The sequence below is a fragment of the Octopus sinensis genome, linkage group LG9, assembly GCF_006345805.1.
Source record: "Octopus sinensis linkage group LG9, ASM634580v1, whole genome shotgun sequence".
NCBI lineage: Eukaryota > Metazoa > Mollusca > Cephalopoda > Octopoda > Octopodidae > Octopus > Octopus sinensis.
This window is the reverse complement of record NC_043005.1, coordinates 52,475,286-52,498,255: the sequence shown is the minus strand read 5'-3', so window position 1 is coordinate 52,498,255 and position 22,970 is coordinate 52,475,286.

The following is a 22,970-nucleotide window of genomic DNA, read 5'->3' as shown; positions in this document are numbered from 1 at the left end:
GCTAATTAAAATCAACCCCGTTGACTTCACTCTTTTCGCGTGAACCGTCATCCAATCACACCTAACGACTAATTTAGGTTTACATGCTAGTTGGAGGGGTCGACCTGGTTTAATTTTTGCACCCTTTCTGTAATTCTTTGAATGTTTTGGCAAATATGATTATCACACATTCAAAAGTTTAGTGTATGCATTATTATTTTGGTCTTCTTGTTGCTGTCTTCTTTTCTTTCTTCTTCTTCTTCTTCTTCTTCTTCTTTTCTTCTTGCTCTTCTTCTTCTGCTTCTTCTCTTCTTTTCTTCTTCTTCTTTGCTTCTTCTTCTTCTTCTTCTTCTTCCAATCAGGACTCGCGCCATTAGCCACAAAGAATAATGTCTAATTCGAGCCTACTCTAAGCTACTAAGAATGCGTGTGGCAACTTGAAGATCCACCCACCATACGGGATAGACTGGCGGCTGCACGGGCGCGAAAGCTACATTGTTATCCTCATTCCATAAACAGTGGCTTTTAACGGGTGGAGGGCTGAACCATCCTGGGGTACAGAGGATTCGCAATCTAGACTAGGGTCTGAAAGTTTACCACACCATGGTTCCTCTGGTTTGTGGCAGAAGTAAGAAGAAAGAGTGTGAGAAAGTTGTGGTGAAAAAGTACAGCGAAGTTCACCACCACCCTCCGCCGGAGATTCGTGGAGCTAAGGTGTTTTGCTCAATAAACACTCACTGCCCGGACCGGGAATCGAAACCGCGTTCTTACGACCGCGAGTCCGCTGCCCTACCACTGGGCCATTGTGCCTCCACTCTTGTTGCTGTTGTTCTGCTGGCCCTCCTTATTTTCTACTTTTTATCTTCAATCTTTTGCTTGTTTTAGTCATTGGACCATGGTCATACTAAGGCACCGTCTAGAAGTGTTTGATCGAGGAAATCGACCCCAGTATTTATTATCAAGCCCTGACGGTTCACAAACGCAACCATGAAGACACCTGCTCACACATATATATATACATATGTATATATATAATATATATATATATATATATATATATATATAATATATATATATATACACAATATAAATAATATTTAATATATGGATATATACATATATGTCATACCTACATATATATGTATATATACAAGCATATGTAGGACATCAAAAGAACTTTGAACACAATCAGAAACGAAAACCTAAAAACAAAAACATAGAAAACGAAATTTTTTCGAACGAAAAAAAAAAACAGAAACGAGACATACAACATTAAGAATATACCTCTTCATCAGTTGTCCCTGTTTCATCTACCCCACGTTTGTACATGTATATGTATGTATATATGCATATATTTATATATTATTTATACTATTATATGATCGAACGCCAGACATCCTTTTCCAAGTTAGTTTCATTTATAAATAAATAATAAATAATATATATATATATATATATATTAATATATTATATATATATATATATATATATATATACATATGCCTATGTATGTACCTATTTCATCTTTGGGTATATGTCTATTAGTTTACCAATTAAAGCACTTTCACCTTTTTTCTACTACCTGATGTCATCTACAATTACGTTACGTTATAATTTTCACTGAATCTCCGTCAGAATTCCACAGTATTCGTTTGGTTTATAATGGATAAGGGAAACGGAAAATGGATTTGGTACGAATCTTTGTTAAAGTTTCGTACCAAATCCATTTTCAATTTCCCGTATCAATTATGTGCATATGTATTTCTATATGTATATGTATGTATGTGTATATATACATATATGTATGTATGCATATATATATATATGTATGTATGCATATATATATATATACATATATCCTTTCAAAATGTGACCTCGTGTGTACCGTTGGCGATTTTTTTCCTCTGTCTTCCCTTCTCGGGATCTTTCCTTCTCCTATGTTTCCGACGAAGAGCTCCGCTCGAAACGTTAAACCCTCCTTCTTACCTTCCTTCCTGAGCGTCCAATAATACTATATTTGTTCCACGTCCTCGCGTTGTTGTGTTTTTTGTGTTTTCTTGTTTGTATTAAGTATATATATATATATATATTATATTGAGGGTACTACTATTCGTAGATACTACACGCTAAAGAGGGACCAATGCGGTCAAAACTACTAAAATAAACAAAATTTTACCTAAAGCTCCACGAGGCTCCGGCGGGGAGTGGTGGCGCTCCCTGCTGTACTCTTTCGCCACAACTTTCTCTCACACTATCTTCTGTAGGCCTGCTCGCTTAACCAGCGGGGTGGTGTCATTTGAAGGCTATAACAATGCAAAGCGCATTGTGACCAGCGATGTGTAGCAATAACTGATAGCCTGGTCGGTCACGGTGTTGGTATATATATATATAGTTGAAATTTACAAGAAACAAGAGCCGAAGACAGGTATATGAACCACAACTAGGTGTTTTAGTTTGACGCTCGGGAAAGTGAGAAAGTCTTTTATGTTTCGAGCCTACGCTCTTCAACAGAAAGGAATACGAGGAAATAAATAGGAGAAAGAAAGAAACGTACGATGGTCTTCTTTCAGTTTTCCTTTACTAAATCCGTTCCGAACGCTTTGGTCGGCCCGGTGCTATAGCAGAAGACACTAGCCCAAGACGTCACGCAGAGGAACTGAACACAGAACCACGTCGCTGGGAAACAAATTTCTTAACATTCGGCCACACTTGCGCTTATTAACGTCACTGATGATGACGATGGGGATGATGGTGGTGATGATGATGATGATGATGACGATGGGGATGATGGTGATGATGATGATAATTATGACGATGATGTCGACGACGACGGTAATGACGATGATGATGACGATGTTGATGATGATGAAGATGATGATGCTGTTGCTGTTGTTGGTGGTGGCGTTGGTGTTGGTGGGCGGTAGCAATGAAACTGGCACGTGGTTTCATCAAATGCTGATAGCTTGATCAAGACAAGCTACTATTGTGGCAAGTTGAATGTTGACTTTTCAGGTAGAGTTTCATTGTGTAATGTTTCTTTATGTTCAGATTAACAGCTACAAAAGATTCACAAACAATGTTTATGCTACATTAAATACTATATAAAGGAGAGCAATGCCGTTTCCTTTGTATATTTTTGTTAGTTTTGCCTTTATTTACGTCCTTGTTTGTTTATCCTCTGCGAATATTTGAGTTAGTGTGGGTGTGATTGTCTGTAGGCTTGTCTTCGTGTATACATTTATGTATCTCTTGACCTGTATATCTGTGTGGTTGAGTGTATATTGTGTTCGGCTAATGCTCGTAAGGTGATGAGTTCGATTTTCAGTGGCGCATTGTGTCCTAGAGCAAAACACTTTATTTCTCATTTCTCCAGTCTACTCAGCTGGCAAAAAAAGACTAGTACTTGTTGTATTTCAAAGAGCCAGCCTTCTCACTTTCTGTGTCACACTGAATCTCTCTGAGAACCACATTAAGGGTGCACGTATCTGTGGAGTGGTCAGCCACTTGCTCGTTAATTTCACGAACGGGCTGTTCCGTTGATCGGATTAACTAGAACCTTCGTCGTCATAACAGATGGATGTCAGTTGTGTGTGTGTGTGTGTGTGGTGTGTGTGTGTGTGTGTGTGTGTTGTGTGAGTGAGAATTGAGAGATTGTTTAAAGCATTGTGAACACTTTAATTTATAATTGTTAAGGGGTTGGATGTGGTGTTGATGATAGAGCAATAACTCTTGAAATATGCATATACACCCATTTTGAATCTTGGATAGACGTATCCGTATACGAAACTTTGTACCTTACAATGTTGGCTCTGAATTCTATAGAAAAGCTGTAGTTAATCACTTAAAAATTTTAGTGTATCCCATATTATTTTAGGATGTTAATTGCAGAAATACTGACATCTTAGTTAGATATGCCTCTCTTAATCTTCTTTACATAGTGAAAACTGAGCCACTCACAGACTCGTGATTTGAGAACCATTTGCACAAAGCTGGAAATGAAGACTATTCTAGTTTCAACGATTTCTGTTCAGTTTTTGTGAACCTCCACTACCTTCTTATTGAATTAGCGTATAGCAGACTGAGAATTCTACTGACACGTAAATCTCACGTGGAATCAAGTTTTGAATTAGATGTACAATCTATCTCACGGTTTTACGCGCACGTGCGCTGGCATACACGCACAGACACATATAAACGCATACTCACCCGTACATATATATATATATATATATATATATATCCATGTAAGTATAAACAAACGCAACTATACTAAGAAAACGTCTCACACTCATAATATCTATATACATTTTTTCACGGCATTATCGTATTGATATAAAGTTCATTATCGTCGTCGTCGTCATCATTATCATCCCTATCAACATCACTACCAAAGCCGTCGTTATCGTTGTCATGGTTATTGTTGTCGTCATCAACATCGTCGCAATTTTTGTATTATCATTATACCAATAATAGTGGTGAGCGCTTGTAATGAGATTGAAAAGAGCCTAGTTTCCAATGCTATTTAGATTCTCTCTTAAAAACCAATCCTGTGTGTAGTCCCATTCCTGTACGTTCACAGTTCAAATTATGTCGAGTTTGCCATTCATCACAAAGGAGCTGGTAAAATAACTCCTAAAGGAGTGCAATGATAAATGATCTCGAATGATTACATATTTCTTTCATAATATCTACCCTGTGTCAATATTGGAAATTATTGTAAGTGTTAGTGATTTCTGGTAGTGGAAGTGATGATGAAACCACGACAATGTCTATTCTTTCTTGTGAAGGCTTGGGTGCCTCCACGCAGGACCTCCATTCCGAGTCGATGAAAGGTCAATGGCAAGCCGGATAGAGACAGCCTTTTCTTAGAGGAAAAATGGGTTTGCACAGGGTCAAATGCCTTACGTAGAATAAATGAAAATTGCAGAACCATTAATGACAATTTAAAACCAACAAGGGCCAGGGGAGAAAGTTCTTTCCTCAGGCTCTGAACTGAAATTCAGAAGGGAGGTGGAAGAGAGGACGGAAATTTTAAAAAAACCCTGGAGGCAGGATAATAAGGCAGAGATAAAAAGCAGGGTTCAACTAGAGCGATGCAGAAAAGACGATAGTCAAATACTGGGGAGAAAAATCATTGACGCTTCGTGGGGTGGGAAGGGTTTAAATAAGTTAAGTAATGATGAAAATTCGTATGAATTTATTTTTCCAATTTAGACCAAAATGACGTTGCTCTTTTAAATATTTCTATATTCAACTTGTAACAAATTGTAACCAGCAGAAAACATGTTCACTTTAGGATATAAACATTAAGAACAAAATTATGCGATGTGTTGTTGCACCTTTTGTTGGACAAGGTCTATATTACATAAAAGCAGCATTTTGATCATGCGTATTAAGCGGCTATGTGATATGCTGTTTTTGGAACTCGTGTACAATATATCTTCTTATCTAACCAGTTAATCTGAAATTATTGGAGAAATTGTTCGCAAATTCGGGCAAGAAAAAAAACATTTTGGCAACGAAAAAATGAAATATATGAATTTCTGCTTCAGCACACGATTTCATATCAGGAATCTTGCAAAACAAATTCATAAACGTGTGATAGATCGCTAGCCACTACATGTTCTCTCCTTGTTTCTTTCTTTGTTCCTTTCTGTGAAAGAGTGTAGGCTCGAAACGTTAAAGACATTTCAATTGCCGAACGTTATACAAATACATCTGTATGTTGTCTACACTACCTGTCTTCAACTTTTGTTTTTTCGTGAATTCTCCCTATATATATATATATCATTAAAATGGTCAATTTCATATCTATCAAAATTCATGGTATACCTGTATACAATTAGCAGTGTATAGTTTGAGCTAGACAACTCCATAGGTTTATCTAATGACTGGGAAGCACAATCATCAACCTGTCCTCCCAAATACGCGTCTGCGGTGGACTTGACCTAATTGCATGCATAAACGATCGCCACCTTTATCTTTTCTTTCCTTGCAACCGCCATTTTAAAGTACCAGTGATAAACCAAGTAAATGCAGCATTCTGAACTACAAAAATTGATACTTTATCTATGAAAGACATCATCGGCATTTCTACGTTGTTATTAACAACGTTGATTTTCTTCTGTCTCTACCACATTCATGTGCTTTTTTTTCTTTGTTATTTGTTCGTTATTGTTCTCTTTCATTTCAGAATATATTTAATTTATTTTAATTTATTTTTCTGTTATATTTTTACTTTCTTTTAATTCCTGTTTGTTTTCGATATTTTGTTGTTTGCCACTTTGTCATGTATATATATATATATATATATATACATATGTGTATGCACGTCGTTTTATATAGATATGTATGCATATGTATGTGTATAGTTTTGTTTTGTCTCGAGACGACTTACATCAATTCTAGCTATGTGTCGTATTATATATTCATCCTATTAAATTTTTAAATATATACGAAGAGAAGAAGATCTGGTCGAAACATAGACTTTTAAATTAGTGCAACTTTTACGGGGTTGTTTGTTTTAAAAACACAATAATAATAATAATAATAATAATAATAATAATAATAATAATAATAATGATAATAACAACAACAATAATAATGGCAATAATAATAGAAGTAATGATAATCAAAGCTAAGTAAATAAAATGAAGGTAAACAAATACAAAGGAAACAAATGTAATACAATAAACATATACATGAATAAAAATAATAAGAAGAACAACAAGAACAATAACAACAGCAGCAAGAACATCAACAACAACAACAGCAGCAGCAACAAAGCTTCTGATAATGACAACAACGTAAATGAAAACAAGAGCAGCAAAGATAAATAGAGAAAACAAAGTGTATTTATGTGTCCGCCTGCGTTTGTGTGTAGACATATACGTAGACATATATATATATATATACATACATACATATAATATCTATATATATATATATATATATATATATATATATATATATATATATTATATACATAGATATAGTATATGTATATATGTATATATACACACACATATGCATATAGACGTATGCATATGTATATAGATGCATGCATACATATCTGATATATACACACACATATATATATGATATATATATATATATGTATATATATATTATATATATATATATAAATATATGCATATATATATATATATATGTATGTATGTATGTAAGTATGTATGTATGTATATGTATAAATCAATAAAACTTTTATAAACAAAAGAAAATAAGGAAACACGCTAATAAAAACAATATACGGCAACATACACAAACAAAGCGTAACAAAAGAGTGACGGTGTTCTAAACCATCAGACGTAGTTAATCAATCTAACGGTGTTTTATCGACTTAGGTGTCTGATGAATAAAACGCTAGAATACATCGCCTCTTAACAAAATCAATACCACTTCCAATAGTATCGCCACAACCACCATTTTTGCAATTTAACACCGAAACGCATTTCATTCTTAAAGCCTTATTGCAGCTAAATAATCGTTTTGTTTCTTGTATGTGTGTACGCGTGAGTGTATGTATCTGTATGGAGGATTATGTGTTCGTATAATGTATTGATTTTGTTTCTGTATGCGTGTGTAAGGGTGTGTGTATAGGAATGTACGAGAGAAGATACATGTGTATATATCAACCCACACACACATATATATATATATATACATATAACATATATATATATATATATAATATATATATATAGTATAATATTATATATATTATATACATATAGATATATGTATATGTATTATGTATATATACACACACATATGCTATAGACGTATGCTAGGTATATAGATGCATGCATACATATCTGATATATCACCACAGATATATATGTATACATTATATATATGTATATATATATATATATATATATATATAAATATATGCATATATATATATATATATGTATGTATGTATGTAAGTCTGTATGTATGTATATGTATAAATCAATAAAACTTTTATAACAAAAAAAATAAGGAAACACGCTAATAAAACACATATTACGGCAACATACACAAACAAAGCGTAACAAAAGAGTGACGGTGTTCTAAACCATCAGACGTAGTAATCAATCTAACGGTGTTTGATCGACTAGGTGTCTTGATGAATAAAACGCTAGAATACATCGCCTCTTAACAAAATCAATACCACTTCCAATAGTATCGCCACAACCACCATTTTTGCAATTTAACACCGAAAAACGCATTTCATTCTTAAAGCCTTATTGCAGCTTAAATAATCGTTTGGTTTCTTGTTATGTGGTACGCGTGAGTGTAGTATCTGTATGGAGGATTATGTGTCGTATAATGTATTGATTTTGTTTCTGTATGCGTGTGTAAGGGTGTGTGTATAGGAATGTACGAGAGAAGATACATGTGTATATATCAAACACCCACACACATATATATATATATATACATATATACCTATATATATATATATATATATATACATTCCATACAACAACACACACACCAAACACCACATACACACATATATTATATATATATATATACATACATATAGAAGTACATTCATGTATACATTTATAAATTCACACCTATATATTTAGATATATGTATATACATGCACAAATATATATATATATGTCTATATATATATATATATATATATATATATATATACATATATCTATATATATGTATGCATGTATGCACGTATGTATACATATCTTTATCTATATTATCATTATATACACGTATAATAATATAATAATATATATGTACATACATAAATATGTATATATATATATATATATATATATATATGTATATGCCTACATATAAGCATGTATGCGTATATCCTTGTGCTAGTATATGCGTGCTGGTGTAAATATAACTCATTAAATACATGAATATACATACATGTACATACGTCCTCTCTCTCTCTCACACACACTTACATATATACATATACATACACACATTGAAAAGCATATATGATTATATACATATATGTGTATATTTTAAGCATATGTAGGACAGAGAGAAGCTGGCGTTGGAGAGAAAGTGTGCGGGTTTGAGAGTGGGTGTTTGGGAGCGGCTAAATGAGTAAACGGCAGGGTGTGTATCTTTTGTTTTGTATCGTTTCGATAGTTTATTATCTTTTGTTTTTTGTTGCTGTGTTTTTAAAAACCTTCTAAAGAATCCAATATAAGAAAAGAAGAAGCTTGCGTGAGAAATTTGCATGCACTCTTTACCCTGTTCCGATAATGAAGGACAAATTCTTTCTTTATTGCGTTTTTTGCAACGCCATCACCTTATTTACACTTTACACTTTCCTATAAGTGTGTGTGTGTATGTATGTATATATGCATAGAGGTAGAATAATATATGCAACATTTACATACACATTCATGTATATCTAATCACACACATATATATATATATATATATATATATATATGAATATATCCATGCATACTTAAATACATACTTACGTACAATATAACAAGTACTTACGTGCATACATAAAAACATACATACACATATACATACGTGTATATGCATGTATGTGTGTATGTATGTATATAACTCTCACTGAAGAGTAATGATGACCCTCAAAATTAGATGCACGAAACCTTTAGGTCTGATGAAATAATTATGTTTATCAACAAACCAATATACTTACATATAAGTGTATGTCCTTATGTATGTATATATGAGTATATACAAACATACATACATACATGCACGCATGCATATATACATGCGTACATACATATATATATGCATGTACGTATATAAATGAATATATAAATAGACATCTATACATACATACATGAATGTATATATATATATATATATATATATATTATATAGAGAGAGAGAGAGAGAGAGAGAGAGAGATAGATAGATAGATAGATAGATAGATAGATATTTGTTTGTGTGGGGCGTGCCTCTGTGTGTGTGCGTGTGTGTGTACACATAACGTATATACTTATCCTCCTGTGTGTATTTTCAGTGAAACACAGGATGTTAATATAGGTGCCACTAAGTGCATTTACTTTGCACTGCGTTCATGAAATTACATTTCGCTGCATCAGTAATCTTTCGAATGAAAGAAACTGCTTACTCATTAACATTATTATGGTTGTTGTTGCTGTTATTATTATCATCATTATCATTATTATTATTATTATTATTATTATTATTATTATTATTATTATTATTATTATTATTATTAAGAATGTCACTTCTCTTTTCTATTTTTGAAAATATTGATTTCAGACGAGTTGAGAACCAGGAAATGCTCTCTAAGATGTATATGCATGACCTGATTCTTTTTTTATTGTTCTCTTCTCACATTTATTACATATAGTCTATGTCTTTCATATCTTGAGGGAAAGCATTAGCGCCATAGAATCACACATATTCCCGAAATACTGGATAAATATTTATTTTCTTGTTTGAAAACTCTTAATCTGAGTACTTAGTTACAAGCAATATCGATTTCCAAATTCTGGCACAAGGCCACCAATTTCGCAGTGGTGGGTGGTAGGTCGATTTTATCTACGTCAGCTTTAACTGGTATTTATTTTATCGACCGTCCCTCAAAGGATGAAACGCGGAGTTGGCCTCGGCAGAATTAGAACACAGAACGTAAAGTCGGAATAAATGCCGCCAAGCATGTTCTACGGTGAGGTAACGATCCTAGTAGCTCACCACCCTAGAACAAGATTTCAAATTCTTGTACAGGGTCAGCAATTTCAGAGGCGAGGTTAATTTGATTATATCGACCCCAGTATTCAACTGGTACTTATTTATTGACTCCGAAAAAATAAAAAGCAACGCTGACCCCGGTAGTATTTAAACTTGGAACGTAAAATAAGAAGAAATGCCGTTAAGATTGTTGTCCGGTGCGGCAACGATTTAGCCAGCTCACTGCCCTAATTATAAATAATATTCTTTTCTACTCTAGGGACAAGGCCCCAAAATTTTGGGGAGGGACTACACGATTAGATCGATCCTAATGCGTAATTGGTACTTAATTTATTGGCCCCGAAAGGATGAAAGGAAAAGTCGACCTCGGCGGAATTTGAACTCAGAATGTAACGGCAGACGAAATACCTATTTCTTTACTACCCACAAGGGGCTAAACACAGAGGGGACGAACAAGGACAGACACACGGATTAGGTCGATTATATCGACCCCAGTGCGTAACTGGTACTTATTTAATCGACCCCGAAAGGATGAAAGGCAAAGTCGACCTCGGCGGAATTTGAACTCAGAACGTAACGGCAGACGAAATATGGCTATGCCCGGCGTGCTAACGTTTCTGCCAGCTCGCCGCCTTAATTACAAATAATATTAAAACCACTTTCAATTTGTTCAGTGTTTTATAACTTAACAGTTTCCCTATATTCTTTGTCATGGTTTAACCTATAGAAGATGGGCAGCTTTCTTGAACAGTTTTGTGACCTTCTGCAATTAATAAAAAAAGAGAGAGCGAGAGGAAACAGTCAAGACTCATCAGATTCTTTAGTTCAAATAGGACCTCGTAACCGAGAATTTTGCTAAAGATAGGGCCCCATAAAACCCACATGTTGAATAGATGGTGGCGTTGAACAATGTGAGAAATTAAGTCTACCATTCAAGAACAAATATAGTCGATCAGAATGGCATCAACATATTTTTGCATCTACGTGATTTCGCTCATAGTATTTTAGTTTATACAAGGCTGGATGTGATAGAAGACCCTTACTTAGGGTATCACGAACTGGGGTTGAACCCTATACGAAAAGAACTTCTTTACCACAGGCTCATGCTTCTACTGATGACTATGCCTTATGCGTCTTGCTCTCACGTTGAAAAACACATTATATACGAGTGTGAGTGCTTGCAATTTTTTTAAGCAACCTTGACAACGGTTTTTAAAATTTTTTATTCGTTCTCCGACCAACAAGTAGAGAAGAATACATTTTGAACACTTTAACTGGGAAGTATAGAAAAACTGTTTTATCTCTACTTACTATATTTTCATTGCTGAAGGGAAATTATTTAAAAAAATTTAAAATAAACTAATCATTGTATTGCCGAAACTTTACTGTTCCGTGATTTGCAGCGGTCAGTGAAGCTGTTCAATTTGTAGGTATAAGCCATTTTCTCGAAGTGTTGTAATTTTTGTTCTTTCCTGACATGTTGAAGCAGAATTACGAACGAAAAATTTGGGTGACTTTGTAAAGTATGTATATAACGATTAGGTTATGTGGAGGGACATTGCTAAGAAGCCGATTTTAGTCAGACGCCCATCTTTTTCTGATAGGTCAGAAGTGAAGAGACATAGTAGAGATTTGAGATGAGCGGCTGATTTGAAGCCAAATAGGATCGGGGTAGAGAGTCCCGAGCGGCTTAAATGCGTTAATGTATGGTGGACGGTCAAGACAAAATAGTGGTTGGTCTATCTGACAAGAGACGCTGGTGCGGCCGTGTGGTGCGCAGTTTGTATCCCAGTCATATGGTCCTGGTTTTAGTCATATTGCATGACAACTTGAGCAAGTTTCTTCAGTCTCGAACTGACCAAAGACTCGTAAGTGGTCGACTGAAAGTGAAAGATACTTGCCTGTCATATATATATAAAATTAAATAATAAGGGTAGAAATTGATGTTAACCAATTAAAACTAGTGGCTTAGCATATTTAAAAAATCCGAAGATTAAAAACTCAACAAAAAAATCTCAGCTGAGATTTTTTCTTGAGAACACATTCTTCGTGGTAATGGCGATTTAACGTCTATGTTTAGCATATAGGGTGTCCACTTTAGTGGTAATTTCTCAAAATTTTGTATATATATATACATTTTTGTGTGTACGTCTGCGTGAGTGCGCGCGTGTGATTAAAGGAATCCGGAAAATGGTAGAAAACGTAGATACATTCGGAAGAAAGATAGAGAGATACTTTAAATCAAAGTATGTAGAAGTATTTGTTGTTGATCTCCACGTGAGAAGAAGAGAATGATGAATAGAAGGAAGTATGTAAATGCTCAGAGAATATAATCTGCACAGCACTGACAAAATGTAGTTTTATCGGAGAGAAATAGAAGATCTGGTTTCCGTTCAGGAAGTGGTTGAATATGCGGCCGAGTTTGCACCAAAGATGATAGGTAATACAGAAGAGAAGATTAGAAAAAAGATTTATATATGTATAGGCGTAGGAGTGGCTGTATGGTAAGTAGCCTGCTTACCAACCAAAGCCTTGTGAGTGGATTAGGTAGACGGAAAAGAAGCACGTCGTATATATGCATATATATATATATATATATATATATATATATATATATATATATATATATATGTATATATATATATATATATATAATATATATATATATTATATATATATATATTATATATAATATATATATATATAATATATATATATATATAATGTATGTGTGTATATGATTGTGTGTCTATGTTTGTCCCCCCAACATCGCTTGACAACCGATGCTGGTGTGTTTATCCCCGTAACTTAGCGGTTCGGCAAAAGAAACTGATAGAATAAGTACTAGGCTTACAAAGAATAAGCCCTGGAGTCGATTTACTCGACTAAAGGCGATGCTCCAGCATGGCCACAGTCAAATGACTGAAACAAATAAAAGAGTGAAAAAAAGTATATATGTAGTGTATAAAATAGACATAGATAATATGTTTACTTTTATTTACAAATAGGACCAAAGTGAAATAATGTGTCTTGCTTAAGAAGACAACACAGCTTCGGTCCGGGAATCGAACTCACTACCCGTCTCTCTACCCATTGAGCCTTCACCTTCACACACCTTCACCTTCTCTACACCTTCACACACACACACACACACACACACACACACACACACACACGCACGCATACACACGTACATGTGTAAATGCATGTATGCATATATCAAAATAAGCAACAGGATATCAAGTGGTGATGCTGTATGACAGCTTCAAGCGACTCCATTTAATTGAACAATGCAATCATTACATCAATTTAAATGCAGGGCTATCCTCGGCTGCATAAATAGATAGATAGAATTTATTAATCAGCTGGACACACTAATATAATTTTACTCAAATTCTCTAATAGAGCAAGAAGGTTTGACCATACCCAACTATAAACTGTCGACTCACTCTGTCTATCCATTCTAAACAGACACTGTCCTCTAGCCTTAGATTTGGTAGTTGATAAAAAAAAGACTGATAAATTAAAAGTGAACCACAATCATTTACAAGCTATGACCCTAGCAAACTTCATACAGTTCTTAGAAGTGGAGTATATTCTGAATTACATTAGTAGCAGCATGGACTTTCTCCCTCTTCTTGCTCTATTCGAGAATTTGAGTAAAATTATATTAATGTGTCCAACTGATTAATAAATTCTATTTATTTATTTCTGCGGCTGAGTATAACTCTGCATTTAAATTGATGTAATGATTGCATTGTTCAATTAAATGGAGTCGCTTGAAACGGTCGTACTGCATCAACCCTCTTGATATCCTGTCGCTTATTTTGATTTTATTCACCTTACTTTGAGTTATACGGATAATACAGCACTAACTTGGTGCTTCAATTTAAGTACCTAATTCAACATAATCTCAATTATACATATATAGATGTGTGTGTGTGTGTGTGTGTGTGTGTGTGTGTGTGTGTGTGTGTGTGTGTGTGTGTACGTATGTACATACAGATATAAAGTCATGTCGAAGAGATAGACTAAAAAGAAAAATTAATGCTTGTTAGAAACAAATGATAACAGAACGTGAAAAGCTATGCCGTTCAAGTACATTTAAGAGGTTCAGTAACAGCGGTTAGTTTAGTAGGAAAATCTAGATACCAGACGACAAGTTATGATGGTCGATCACTGCGTCAGAACTAGAAATACATCTGTTTCATGCGGGATATCGAACAAATATTTGTGAGACGATAATAGCATTAACAAAGATGTATGTGAATAATGCAGATTTAGTACCAAGAATCGAACGTATTGTAAAAACAAAACAGAAAATAAAAATTTCCTCTATAAATACGGAGTAAAAAAAAAAGAAAAGAAATCCTTTAGTAAAACGGTGTACATGCATAGGGTCTTGAAAATCTTTACTAAAGTCAATCTATTTGACGACGAAAAAAAAAATAGATGAGATAAGAAATACTATGAGAGTAAGGGAATAAATCAATGGTTAATCAAAGTCTACTTAGATATTGATACAGACGTAAATATCGATGATGCCATTATCAGTCCCATCCAACTCACACATCTCTTATTGCTTTCCTCTTTTCTTTGCCAACCACGCTGACATTACTGGCTGTATTAAATACATACGTACATACATACACACGCATATACATAATATATGTGTGTGTATGTGTTATGTATATATATATATATATATATATATTGTATATATGTGCTTGTACAGGAATGTATATATATATATATCGTACATGTATACGCACACACAGACATATATATGCATATACTTACTATGTTCATACATATACAAGGAATATACTATGTACCATTATTGAATATTTTCTTCCTCGTACATCGACACACTAGCATCTTAATGCGTGGGTATATGTGTGTATATGTGTGTTTGTATATACATGTGTGGTCGTATGTATAGGTATGCATATTTATATGCATATATGTATGTATGTGTATATGTATGTACACACATAAATATATACTTACTACATATAGTTATATGAATAATATACTCTACACCGTGTATAGAGTACATTTTAAGTGGCAAACTGTGACAATTAAATGTGTGTGCGCCTCTATACTCATATATGTATATATGTATATATATAATATATATATATATATATATATATATATATATATATATATATATATTATATATATATATATATATACACATATATATATACATATATATATATATATATATATAATATATATATATATATATATATATATATATAATGTGTGTGTGTATGTTTAAGTATATATATGCATGTGTTTGTGAATATACGTTTATGCATATATATATATAATGTGTGTGTGTATATGTGTGTATATATGTATCTTTTATGTGTATGTACACATAAATACATTTGTACGTGACTGTTTATTTATGTGTAAGTTTACCTCTGAGCTAGTGTGCATATCTGTGTACGTATGACAATGTGTGTAGGTATCTTTTTTTTTTTTCTCAGCCTCAGCCACACTACCTCAGTTATTTTTCAAGTGTGTGTTTTCTTTATTGCTAAGATTTTTTTTTTCTTGCAACTCCTCCTTTGTTTTTTGCTAAACTTTTATTGTATTCATCATCATAATGTTGCAGACGTGGTTAGTTTCTTTACAATTCGATTTCTCGTTTGTTTTCTCGTTTACAGATCATACATTTGTCTCCGTATCTTTTTTTAACACTTCGATTTACTTTTGTTGTTTGTTACGTTTCATTTTAGTTTACTCACAGCAATTTGTTCGATATAAATGTTCTATATAAATGGTTTCTATAAATGCGTTCATTTTAATAGGCAGTGCAATTATATTTTATTTGTTTTCCCTACATATAATATGAGACACGCGCTCACACAGATACAGGGGAAATATATATATATATATATATATATATATATATATAATATATATATATATGTGCATGTATACACACTTGAATGGGTGCGGCGTGTGATTCCCAACACGCATACGTACATGCGTACATATCTAAATAAGTGCATACAAGCGCGCACTTATGCGTACATGCACTTTACAAATACACTCTGTAAGTAGAACAGTAAAAGTTTGCAAGACTTTTATAAAGATCAACGTATGACACCGTTCTTGTCATCTACATGGAAGTAATTGAGCTTTGTTGCTATTTCAAAAAGCAGCTCTTTCATGTTATAAGAAGTCAAGCATGTGTGAAGAAAGGCGGCGAGCTGGCAGAATTGTTAACATACCGGACAAAGTGCTTGGCGGCTTTTCGTCCGTCTTTACACTCTGAGTTCAAGTTGTGCCCAGATTGACCTAGCCTCTCATCGCTTCGGGGTCGTTGAAAGAAGTACCAGTGGACTACTGATATCGATGTAATTCACTGAGACCCTCCAGCGAAACTACTGGCGTTGTACCAAAATTTGAAACCAATAACAGGCGTGTATGCTATACGGTATATTTTGGCACTATCCCCAAAAGGTTCTTTTACAAAAATTCTTCGACGGCAATTGATACAAATGTAACATATAATTTATTAATGGACCGTCAAAAACTCAGTAATGTAAATAATTACAACACATGCATTTATTGACAACATATTCAGTTGATATAGAGACGGAATTTGATCATAAGAATTGCTTATGCTCGGTAGTCGTATGAGGGAAATTCGCTTCTAAAGCGTAAAATCTTAGCATCAGTGCTCTTGTATTTCCCATGTTCCTTCAACAAGTGCTATATATATGAAGCTATTGACCAAGATATTTAAATGTGCTGTGAACAAAGAGATAGAGCGACTAGAGAATATTTCACTAGATTTTCAAAAATAAGGCAGTTGGAGCTTTCCACTTATATTCTAACATATATCCCTATGTATTTATAGTACCAGTATTGGTACCAAAATCGGTACCAATATTTGGGTTACATGACTGGTCCGTATATATGAAAATGCGTAAGATTGCAAGATCTTGACTTCAAGTAGAAGCTATCGTAGAAATGGCAATATTTGTCACTAAGGAAAAGAGTGGATAATGTGCTTAACATCTGTTTAGATAGATTTTGAGTATAGGATCATTTCCCAGATACAACTCCTCCTAAATAACAGCAGCAGATATAGATACATCAATCAAGGACTAAAAAGTGCAAAGCTCAACATTTAGTGAACACTCCTCGAGACGTTTCATATGACTGCAAAATTGCTGGACTAGCGTACCTCAGCAAAGAACCTGTAGCAGAAACAATCTGCATAACATGTAAGCGATGCTGTGTGTAGGCTTCCCTAAGTTTGTAGTTGATTCTTACATTAGCAGGATGTGTAGCTTCTGTTGAGCTTGTAACAGTGACATTACGCTACATCTAAACAAATGATACTCTTAAAAACTAAGCGAAGAAAGCTAATGTCAAACAAAAACAGTATTAAACAATCTTAAGCGCCCTTAAACAGCCAAAGCAAAACAGAAAATGTCGTGCGAATGCCCAAAAATGACATTAAATTATTAACTTGTAAATTGGAATGGTGTTGCTAAAACAATACACAATGCCGCAATATCATACATTGGAAAAGCTGAGACATGATAAATACAAAAACTCACTCTGTTGTGGAATGCAAACATAATTATCAACAGTGAAGGCGCGTGGCTTAGTGGTTAGGGCATTCGGCTCGCGATTGTAAGGTCGTGAGTTCGATTTCCGGCGACGCGTTGAGTCCTTGAGCAAGACACTTTATTTCACGTTGCTCCAGTCCACTCAGCTGGCAAAAATGAGTTGCACCTGTATTTCAAAGGGCCGGCCTTGTACCTTGCACACTTTGTGTCACGCTGAATATCCCTGAGAACTACATTATGGGTACGCGTGTCTGTGGATTGCTCAGTCACTTGCACGTTAATTTCATGAGCAGGCTGTTCCGTTGATCGTATCAGCTGGGACCCTCGTCGTCGTAACCGGCGGAGTGCTCCTTTAATTATCAACACGAGAAATATTGGCCAGCAAATTCGGGGAGGGGTGAGTCGATTATATTGCCCACGGTACTCAATTGGTATTTATTTTATCGACCCTAAAGGATGAAAGGTAAAATCGACCTCGGCACAATTCGTACTTAGAACGTAAAGAGGGAAGAAATGCCGCTAAGCGTTTTGTGTGGCGTGCTTAAGATTCGGCCAGCTCACCGCCTTGGACACAATGAATATTGGCAAAGCGCTAGTATCACAACAGCTGCAAAGGACAGCTGCCCTACACATTTCTCCGAAAATCAGTGTGATAAAGAATATTTATGGATTACTGCTTTGAAAATTTACAGTTTAACTATGCAGATTATATATTCACATGTGTACCTAAAAGTGGTGGTCATTTGTCTTATATTAGTAACTGTTTAAATGTCAAACAAGTTTTTTCTTTTTTCTTTTTTCTTCTTTTCTTTTCTAAGCACACTAGGTATCAGTAAACGCACTTTCGTAAATTTCGTTTACCAACAGAAAAACGGAAATATGTAAAGCATTCTAATGTCGAACATGTAACTTTTCACCGCTGTTGTTATCTATCTTCCGTGGATGGAGTTTTATAGTTTTGTAAGAAACCAGCTCGTTCATTGAAAGAAGAATATATAATGAATAAATGCTAGGATAATATCCTTACGGATGTGTGCGTTTATATATGTATGCATTCGATTTTAACTTGTATTTTTTCTGTCACGTTCACCCGAGGTTTGTCAACACACTCCATCTCACTCACAAACAGAAGCATATAAATATAAAGACAGTTGTATACATATTTATGCCCGTGTGCATATGGGTATGAATATATATATATATATATATAAAGAGAGAGGAGAGAGAGTGTGATAGATAGGTAGATATAATTGTATTTATATGGATACATTTGTGTGTGCGTACGTATGAATGTTCACTCATACAAACACAAAACACACACAGATGTATCCATATATATATATATATATACAATAGTATGAAAGTTCATTCATACATACATATACCTATATTTATTTATATATATACGCATAAAAATACAATTGCAAACTTAAATGCTTATTAAAATTTCATGTGTTTGAACATCAAGTCATTTCCTTCCTTGTCTAAAAGAAATGAAAAATTAGTCGACATTCATACAAATAATTCTTTCACTTTATTTTGAAAATAAATACATAAATATTTAAATAACTAGATAAGCAATAAACAATACAGAAATCCATAAATGTTTTAATGAATACGAAGGTAAATAAATACATAAAAATGCGTCATGCTGGTTACCCGACAGAGATTTGTTTACTGGCCTCTGTTGTTTGTGTTCTTCTATAAACAGCGAAGTTATTTCTGCTTGTAGGTTATCATACCTAATATCTGTCTGACATAACCACATCAGGAGATAGTATCGCTTAGTGTTGTTAGTATTGTTGTTGTTTGGCTTCAGGTTACTCTCCATGAACATGATTTTATCTTTTTTTTTCTTTATAGTGAATGTATCTAGTAGAAAATGATATAATCCGTTCATATCTTTAGTAAAGCGGCAAGTGTATGATTAAAAAAAAAATTGACTGCTTTTTCGAGAAGAATAAGCACTTTCCTAGAGGATCCCTTGTTATCTCACATAAGACTTTTCTGTTCTCTTTTTTGGTTGTCTGTAAACTACGATAAAGTTCTGTCTTCTGGACCAGGTTTTTTTTCTGACTACGAGGGCGTGCTAAAATGTTCCTGGCTTTAAGGGTGTCGCGAAAAGCCTGGTTGGAGGCGCAACCTTCCTAATTCTTTTACAGGGCTTAGAATAACTGAAGAACTGCTGAAATAAATGTGGAAATCTGAGAGGGAAATACGATGAATAAAATCATTATTAACTGATCCTCCTGCATTTTCTTTTACCAAAAGCCAGAAACTTTTCAGCAACCCCCTCGCATGTTTTAGCGTAGCACCTCTTTAATGGCAGGTCAATTAATCAGCAGAACTCGTTAAAGTTTCCGTAGGGTCTATGCAAAGACGCGTAAGGTTTAATTTCAATACCCGACACCTAGCGTAGCACCTCTTTAATGGTAGGCCAATTAATCAGCAGAACTCGTTAAAATTTCCGTAGGGTCTATGCAAAGACGCGTAAGGTTTAATTTCAATACCCGGCACCCAGTGTAGTGAACACCAGCACTATATGTGCAGCAATGAATGTTGAATATCATACTAAAACATCGATTCACAACATCACTTGCGGAGTGGGTCCTTATGCTACTAAAGGGGGATAAAAATTAGAAAAAATAACTTGAAACTATATTTACTTTTAGTAAATTAAAGTTTTCTTTGTCAATAAAAAACTGCTTTCGCCAAAATTCATAGTTTGCCAAGAATACGAATGCTTGACACGTGCTGTCACAATACGATCTAGAATATGTCTTTTGTTGGTTTTTCTATGTTTTTCATGATTCATAAATTTCTTCAATTCAGTCACAAAGCTCTTTTGTAGTTAAGTTACTCAAATTAAAGAAATTTCTCCTTAACCCTAGATGAGATACTAATAATTCTCTGGTAACGTCTTCTGTCATATATCGAGAAGTTTTAGGTGGATATACAGCAATATGAATAACGGGTCACCGTCGCCAGCCATTTCACGCGGCTGTTTTGGCACCGAGCCTATTTTATCGCCAATCCATTCAGTGAAAAGAGTTGTGGCGAATGAAAATAATTTTTTAAATTATTTGGTTATCATTCAAAATGTAAAGAGATTTGAAAGAATTTACCTTTACATAAATCAAAAGCGCATTTGATCAATTCGTTAACACTTTTCTATTCTGTGTTTCAAATGTAGGATTTATTTAAATAAAACATAGAGCTATGGAACAAAAATGTGTATCTCGAAAGTATTAATTCTTAAATTTAAAACTACTCAAAATTAAAACCAGTTATCCATAAGAAAAATCCTCTTAGCACCAAAACTTTTGTCATCTGATAATTTATGACTCCTGTATCGCGAGATTAAAGCTTACCTTGACCCTAAGTTAAATGCTTCAGCTGAGATATTCAGTGAAACGTAAATAGTTCAATATTTTATCCATGCAGATATTTTCAGGGCCATCTACGTCACTAAAAAAACAAGACATAATTTTAGTATGCTATAGTGCAGAGCTGCATTCATATTTAGGACTGTGTCACAAGCACATTTCGACATGGCTGAAGGTTGAGAACGGGAGTTAACACTACGCCTAAAGAAACCTTCGTCGATTTTACATTATTCCTGCCATTGATAATAATCACCTCAATAACTGTTTATGTTTCGAGAGTTTGAGATGTTCAGAAAAAACCTGGATAGTTGAGTCTCTAAAAATAATTTAACATCACAAGATTTATTTTGAACTTACAAAATCTCATGAGGAAATTACAACCAACACTTAACGAAATTAATGGGACCTCACCACCCATCTCACAAACAGTAATTTATCGTTCAATGCTTTAACGAAAGAAATGAGCAAGCGTCATCATTTGTCCTTCGGAGACCTCGGGCGGCCGATGGGAAGCGTCATAATCTTTCCTATCCAGATGACCAAACAAAAGGCTTGGGATTTGAAATGAGAGACCGTGACTTGGCTGTATAGAATTGTGAGCTGTAGTGTAAGGAGTTCAGATGTCTGTTTCTACAGCGCTCACCAAATCAAGATGATAAGTAGAGGAAGTACTTTGACCTCATGGACTTTTACTCACTTTCCAGTTTTATTTTAGTAAATATTAACAGACAATCACAGATTTGTGAGACTGGCACGTGCCATGTCCAGCTTCAAATATGCAGTTCGATGTGTGTTTTCAGTTGTCAATAAGGGCTACAGAGAGCTTTACTTAATCACGTTTACATTGAGCAACTAACCAAAGTGCCATTCTTTGTGAGCTGTCATAAAATCTTCTCTCTCTTGAATTATTTTATGGAGGCAGTAATGGCTTTGTGGTTCAGAAGCCCACTTCACAATGAAGTGTATTTTGGTTCAATTCCATACCCGGGTTGGCTTCAGTTTTGAGAAAGAAATCTGGTATGGAAGGTTTTTAAGAGAAGAATTGTTTCTGCTTTTGGTCAGTAAAGCTGAAATGTCGCCCCATATTTTGTTACAAATATTTTGATAATGTCTGCGGCCTGAATATAATTTCGAAAGACCTGAGAATCTCATGGAAGATTTTATTCCGCTTCTGACACAGGACAATTAGTACAAACGTAACACGGGATATTAAAAAATCCCTCGATCTTCTAGAAACATTAGTTAAATCGCTCTCGACTCACACCCTACCATCTTTTAAGCGTTCAGACGA